The sequence below is a fragment of the Scyliorhinus torazame genome, chromosome 12 (genome assembly GCF_047496885.1).
Source record: "Scyliorhinus torazame isolate Kashiwa2021f chromosome 12, sScyTor2.1, whole genome shotgun sequence".
Lineage (NCBI taxonomy): Eukaryota > Metazoa > Chordata > Chondrichthyes > Carcharhiniformes > Scyliorhinidae > Scyliorhinus > Scyliorhinus torazame.
In genome coordinates, this window is record NC_092718.1 from 63,975,567 (window position 1) to 63,984,105 (window position 8,539).

Consider the following 8,539-nt stretch of genomic DNA (forward strand, 5'->3'; position numbering starts at 1 on the left):
CAATGTTACAGACCAACACTGCTGACCAACACTGCTGACCAACACTGTTGACCAACACTGCTGACCAATGTTACAGACCAACACTGCTGACCAACACCGCTGACCAATATTGCTGACCAACACTGCTGACCAATGCTGCTGACCAACACTGCTGCCCAACACTGCTGACAAACGCTGCTGCCCAACGCTGCTGACCAACACTGATGACCAACACTGCTGTCCAACACTGCTGACCAACACTGCTGACCAACACTACTGACCAACACTGCTGACCAACATTACTGACCAACACTGCTGACCAACACTGCTGACCAATACTGCTGACCTACACTGCTGACCAACACTGCTGACCAACGCTGCTGCCAACGCTGCTGCCCAACACTGCTGACCAACACTGCTGACCAAAACTGCTGACCAACACTGCTGACCAACGCTGCTGACCAACACTGCTGACCAACACTGCTGACCAACATTGCTGACCAGCATTACTGACCAACACTGCTGACCAACGCTGCTGACCAACACTGCTGACCAACACTGCTGACCAGCATTGCTGACCAAAACTGCTGACCAACACTGCTGACCAACGCTGCTGATCAACACTGCTGACCAACACTGCTGACCAACATTGCTGACCAACACTGCTGACCAACACTGCTGACCAACATTGATGACCAACACTGCTGACCAACACTGCTGACCAACACTGCTGACCAACACTGCTGACCAACACTGCTGACCATCACTGCTGACCAACATTGCCGACCAACACTGCTGACCAACATTACTGACCAACATTGCTGACCAACACTGCTGACCAACACTGCTGACCAACACTGCTGACCAACACTGCTGACCAATGCTGCTGACCAACACTGCTGACCAATGCTGCTGACCAACACTGCTGACCAACACTGCTGACCAACACTGCTGACCAATGCTGCTAACCAACACTGCTGACCAACACTGCTGACCAACACTGCTGACCAACACTGCTGATCAATATTGCTGACCAACGCTATTGACCAATACTGCTGACCAACTCTGTTGACCAACACTGCTGACCAACATTGCTGACCAAAACTGCTGACCAATGCTGCTGACCAACACTGCTGACCAACACTGCTGACCAACAATGCTGACCAACGCTGCTGACCAACACTGCTGACCAACACTGCTGACCAACACTGCTGACCAAAGCTGCTGACCAACGCTGCTGACCAACACTGCTGGCCAACACTGCTGATCAATATTGCTGACCAACGCTACAGACCAACACTGCTGACCAATGCTGCTGACCAACACTGCTGACCAACACTGCTGACCAATACTGCTGACCAACGCTACTGACAAACACTGCTGACCAACGCTGCTGACCAACACTGCTGACCAACACTGCTGACCAACACTGCTGACCAACACTGCTGATCAATATTGCTGACCAACGCTACTGACCAGCATTGCTGACCAAAACTGCTGACCAACACTGCTGACCAACGCTGCTGATCAACACTGCTGACCAACACTGCTGACCAACATTGCTGACCAACACTGCTGACCAACACTGCTGACCAACATTGATGACCAACACTGCTGACCAACACTGCTGACCAACACTGCTGACCAACACTGCTGACCAACACTGCTGACCATCACTGCTGACCAACATTGCCGACCAACACTGCTGACCAACATTACTGACCAACATTGCTGACCAACACTGCTGACCAACACTGCTGACCAACACTGCTGACCAACACTGCTGACCAATGCTGCTGACCAACACTGCTGACCAACACTGCTGACCAACACTGCTGACCAATGCTGCTAACCAACACTGCTGACCAACACTGCTGACCAACACTGCTGACCAACACTGCTGATCAATATTGCTGACCAACGCTATTGACCAATACTGCTGACCAACTCTGTTGACCAACACTGCTGACCAACATTGCTGACCAAAACTGCTGACCAATGCTGCTGACCAACACTGCTGACCAACACTGCTGACCAACAATGCTGACCAACGCTGCTGACCAACACTGCTGACCAACACTGCTGACCAACACTGCTGACCAAAGCTGCTGACCAACGCTGCTGACCAACACTGCTGGCCAACACTGCTGATCAATATTGCTGACCAACGCTACAGACCAACACTGCTGACCAATGCTGCTGACCAACACTGCTGACCAACACTGCTGACCAATACTGCTGACCAACGCTACTGACAAACGCTGCTGACCAACGCTGCTGACCAACACTGCTGACCAACACTGCTGACCAACACTGCTGACCAACACTGCTGATCAATATTGCTGACCAACGCTACTGACCAACACTGCTGACCAATGCTGCTGACCAACAGTGCTGACCAATGCTGCTGAGCAACACTGCTGCCCAACACTGCTGACCAACACTGCTGACCAACACTGCTGACCAACACTGCTGACCAACGCTGCTGCCCAACGCTGCTGCCCAACACTGCTGCCCAACGCTGCTGACCAACACTGCTGACCAACACTGCTGACCAACACTGCTGACCAACACTGCTGACCAATACTGCTGACCAACGCTGCTGCCCAACACTGCTGACCAACATTGCTGACCAATACTGCTGACCAACACTGCTGACCAACACTGCTGACCAACACTGCTGACCAACATTTCTGACCAACACTGCTGACCAACGCTGCTGACCAACACTGCTGACCAACACTGCTGACCAACGCTGCTGACCAATACTGCTGACCAACACTGCTGTCCAATGCTGCTGACCAACACTGCTGACCAACGCTGCTGACCAACACTGCTGACCAACACTGCTGACCAACGCTGCTGACCAACGCTGCTGACCAACGCTGCTGACCAACGCTGCTGACCAACGCTGCTGCCCAACACTGCTGACCAACACTGCTGCCCAACACTGCTGACCAAAACGCTGCTGACCAACGCTGCTGCCCAACACTGCTGACCAATACTGCTGACCAACACTGCTGACCAATACTGCTGACCAACACTGCTGACCAACACTGCTGACCAACATTACTGACCAACACTGCTGACCAATACTGCTGACCAACACTGCTGACCAACATTACTGACCAACATTGCTGACCAACATTACTGACCAACATTACTGACCAACATTACTGACCAACATTACTGACCAACATTACTGACCAACACTGCTGTCCAACACTGCTGACCAACACTGCTGACCAACATTACTGACCAACACTGCTGACCAACACTGCTGACCAATACTGCTGACCAACACTGCTGACCAATACTGCTGACCAACACTGCTGACCAACATTACTGACCAACACTGCTGACCAACACTGCTGACCATCACTGCTGACCAACGCTGCTGCCCAACGCTGCTGACCAACGCTGCTGACCAACGCTGCTGCCCAACACTGCTGACCAACGCTGCTGCCCAACGCTGCTGACCAACGCTGCTGACCAACACACTGCCCAACACTGCTGACCAACGCTGCTGACCAATACTGCTGACCAACACTGCTGACCACCACTGCTGACCAACACTGCTGACCAATGTTACAGACCAACACTGCTGCCCAACACTGCTGACCAACACTGTTGACCAACGCTACAGACCAACGCTGCTGACCAACGCTGCTGACCAACGCTGCTGACCAACACTGCTGCCCAACGCTCCTGACCAACACTGCTGCCCAACACTACTGACCAACACTGCTGACCAACACTGCTGCCCAACACTGCTGACCAACGCTGCTGACCAATACTGCTGACCAACACTGCTGACAAACACTGCTGACCAACACTGCTGACCAACACTGCTGCCCAACGCTGCTGACCAACACTGCTGCCCAACGCTGCTGACCAACACTGCTGACCAACACTGCTGACCAACATTTCTGACCAACACTGCTGACCAACATTTCTGACCAACGCTGCTGACCAACGCTGCTGACCAACACTGCCAACCAACGCTGCTGCCCAACGCTGCTGACCAACACTGCTGCCCAACGCTGCTGACCAACACTGCTGACCAACACTGCTGACCAACATTTCTGACCAACACTGCTGACCAACACTGCTGACCAACACTGCTGACCAACACTGCTGCCCAACGCTGCTGACCAACACTGCTGACCAACACTGCTGACCAACATTTCTGACCAACACTGCTGACCAACGCTGCTGACTAACACTGCTGACCAATACTGCTGACCAACACTGCTGACCAACACTGCTGACCAACACTGCTGACCAATACTGCTGACCAACACTGCTGACCAACATTACTGACCAACACTGCTGACCAACACTGCTGACCAACACTGCTGACCAACACTGCTGCCCAACATTGCTGACCAACACTGCTGCCCAACACTGCTGACCAACACTGCTGACAAACACTGATGACCAACACTGCTGACCAACACTGCTGACCAACACTGCTGACCAACATTTCTGACCAACACTGCTGACCAACGCTGCTGACCAACACTGCTGACCAACACTGCTGACCAACACTGCTGACCAACACTGCTGACCAACGCTGCTGACCAACGCTGCTGACCAACATTACTGACCAACACTGCTGACCAACATTTCTGACCAACACTGCTGACCAACACTGCTAACCAACATTTCTGACCTACACTGCAGACCAACGCTGCTGACCAACACTGCTGATCAACACTGCTGACCAACACTGCTGACCAACACTGCTGACCAATGCTGCTGACCAACACTGCTGACCAACACTGCTGACCAACATTTCTGACCAACACTGCAGACCAACGCTGCTGACCAACACTGCTGACCAACGCTGCTGACCAACATTACTGACCAACACTGCTGGCCAACATTGCTGACCAACATTACTGACCAACTTTACTGACCAACACTGCTGACCAATGCTGCTGACCAACACTGCTGACCAAAACTGCTGACCAACACTGCTGACCAATGCTGCTAACCAACACTGCTGACCAACACTGCTGACCAACACTGCTGACCAACACTGCTGATCAATATTGCTGACCAACGCTATTGACCAATACTGCTGACCAACTCTGTTGACCAACACTGCTGACCAACATTGCTGACCAAAACTGCTGACCAATGCTGCTGACCAACACTGCTGACCAACACTGCTGACCAACAATGCTGACCAACGCTGCTGACCAACACTGCTGACCAACACTGCTGACCAACACTGCTGACCAAAGCTGCTGACCAACGCTGCTGACCAACACTGCTGGCCAACACTGCTGATCAATATTGCTGACCAACGCTACAGACCAACACTGCTGACCAATGCTGCTGACCAACACTGCTGACCAACACTGCTGACCAATACTGCTGACCAACGCTACTGACAAACACTGCTGACCAACGCTGCTGACCAACACTGCTGACCAACAGTGCTGACCAACACTGCTGACCAACACTGCTGATCAATATTGCTGACCAACGCTACTGACCAACACTGCTGACCAATGCTGCTGACCAACAGTGCTGACCAATGCTGCTGAGCAACACTGCTGCCCAACACTGCTGACCAACACTGCTGACCAACACTGCTGACCAACACTGCTGACCAACGCTGCTGCCCAACACTGCTGCCCAACGCTGCTGACCAACACTGCTGACCAACACTGCTGACCAACACTGCTGACCAACACTGCTGACCAATACTGCTGACCAACGCTGCTGCCCAACACTGCTGACCAACATTGCTGACCAATACTGCTGACCAACACTGCTGACCAACACTGCTGACCAACACTGCTGACCAACATTTCTGACCAACACTGCTGACCAACGCTGCTGACTAACACTGCTGACCAATACTGCTGACCAACACTGCTGACCAACACTGCTGACCAACACTGCTGACCAATACTGCTGACCAACACTGCTGACCAACATTACTGACCAACACTGCTGACCAACACTGCTGACCAACACTGCTGACCAACACTGCTGCCCAACATTGCTGACCAACACTGCTGCCCAACACTGCTGACCAACACTGCTGACAAACACTGATGACCAACACTGCTGACCAACACTGCTGACCAACACTGCTGACCAACATTTCTGACCAACACTGCTGACCAACGCTGCTGACCAACACTGCTGACCAACACTGCTGACCAACACTGCTGACCAACACTGCTGACCAACACTGCTGACCAACACTGCTGACCAACATTTCTGACCAACACTGCTGACCAACACTGCTGACCAACACTGCTGACCAACGCTTCTGACCAACGCTGCTGACCAACATTACTGACCAACACTGCTGACCGACATTTCTGACCAACACTGCTGACCAACACTGCTAACCAACATTTCTGACCTACACTGCAGACCAACGCTGCTGACCAACACTGCTGACCAACACTGCTGACCAACACTGCTGACCAACACTGCTGACCAATGCTGCTGACCAACACTGCTGACCAACACTGCTGACCAACATTTCTGACCAACACTGCAGACCAACGCTGCTGACCAACACTGCTGACCAACGCTGCTGACCAACATTACTGACCAACACTGCTGGCCAACATTGCTGACCAACATTACTGACCAACTTTACTGACCAACACTGCTGACCAATGCTGCTGACCAACACTGCTGACCAAAACTGCTGACCAACACTGCTGACCAATGCTGCTAACCAACACTGCTGACCAACACTGCTGACCAACACTGCTGACCAACACTGCTGATCAATATTGCTGACCAACGCTATTGACCAATACTGCTGACCAACTCTGTTGACCAACACTGCTGACCAACATTGCTGACCAAAACTGCTGACCAATGCTGCTGACCAACACTGCTGACCAACACTGCTGACCAACAATGCTGACCAACGCTGCTGACCAACACTGCTGACCAACACTGCTGACCAACACTGCTGACCAAAGCTGCTGACCAACGCTGCTGACCAACACTGCTGGCCAACACTGCTGATCAATATTGCTGACCAACGCTACAGACCAACACTGCTGACCAATGCTGCTGACCAACACTGCTGACCAACACTGCTGACCAATACTGCTGACCAACGCTACTGACAAACACTGCTGACCAACGCTGCTGACCAACACTGCTGACCAACACTGCTGACCAACACTGCTGACCAACACTGCTGATCAATATTGCTGACCAACGCTACTGACCAACACTGCTGACCAATGCTGCTGACCAACAGTGCTGACCAATGCTGCTGAGCAACACTGCTGCCCAACACTGCTGACCAACACTGCTGACCAACACTGCTGACCAACACTGCTGACCAACGCTGCTGCCCAACGCTGCTGCCCAACACTGCTGCCCAACGCTGCTGACCAACACTGCTGACCAACACTGCTGACCAACACTGCTGACCAACACTGCTGACCAATACTGCTGACCAACGCTGCTGCCCAACACTGCTGACCAACATTGCTGACCAATACTGCTGACCAACACTGCTGACCAACACTGCTGACCAACACTGCTGACCAACATTTCTGACCAACACTGCTGACCAACGCTGCTGACCAACACTGCTGACCAACACTGCTGACCAACGCTGCTGACCAATACTGCTGACCAACACTGCTGTCCAATGCTGCTGACCAACACTGCTGACCAACGCTGCTGACCAACACTGCTGACCAATACTGCTGACCAACACTGCTGACCAATACTGCTGACCAACACTGCTGACCAACACTGCTGACCAACATTACTGACCAACACTGCTGACCAATACTGCTGACCAACACTGCTGACCAACATTACTGACCAACATTGCTGACCAACATTACTGACCAACATTACTGACCAACAATACTGACCAACATTACTGACCAACATTACTGACCAACACTGCTGTCCAACACTGCTGACCAACACTGCTGACCAACATTACTGACCAACACTGCTGACCAACACTGCTGACCAATACTGCTGACCAACACTGCTGACCAATACTGCTGACCAACACTGCTGACCAACATTACTGACCAACACTGCTGACCAACGCTGCTGCCCAACGCTGCTGACCAACGCTGCTGACCAACACTGCTGCCCAACACTGCTGACCAACGCTGCTGACCAATACTGCTGACCAACACTGCTGACCACCACTGCTGACCAACACTGCTGACCAATGTTACAGACCAACACTGCTGCCCAACACTGCTGACCAACACTGTTGACCAACGCTACAGACCAACGCTGCTGACCAACGCTGCTGACCAACACTGCTGACCAACGCTGCTGACCAACACTGCTGCCCAACGCTCCTGACCAACACTGCTGCCCAACACTACTGACCAACACTGCTGACCAACACTGCTGCCCAACACTGCTGACCAACGCTGCTGACCAATACTGCTGACCAACACTGCTGACAAACACTGCTGACCAACACTGCTGACCAACACTGCTGCCCAACGCTGCTGACCAACACTGCTGCCCAACGCTGCTGACCAACACTGCTGACCAACACTGCTGACCAACATTTCTG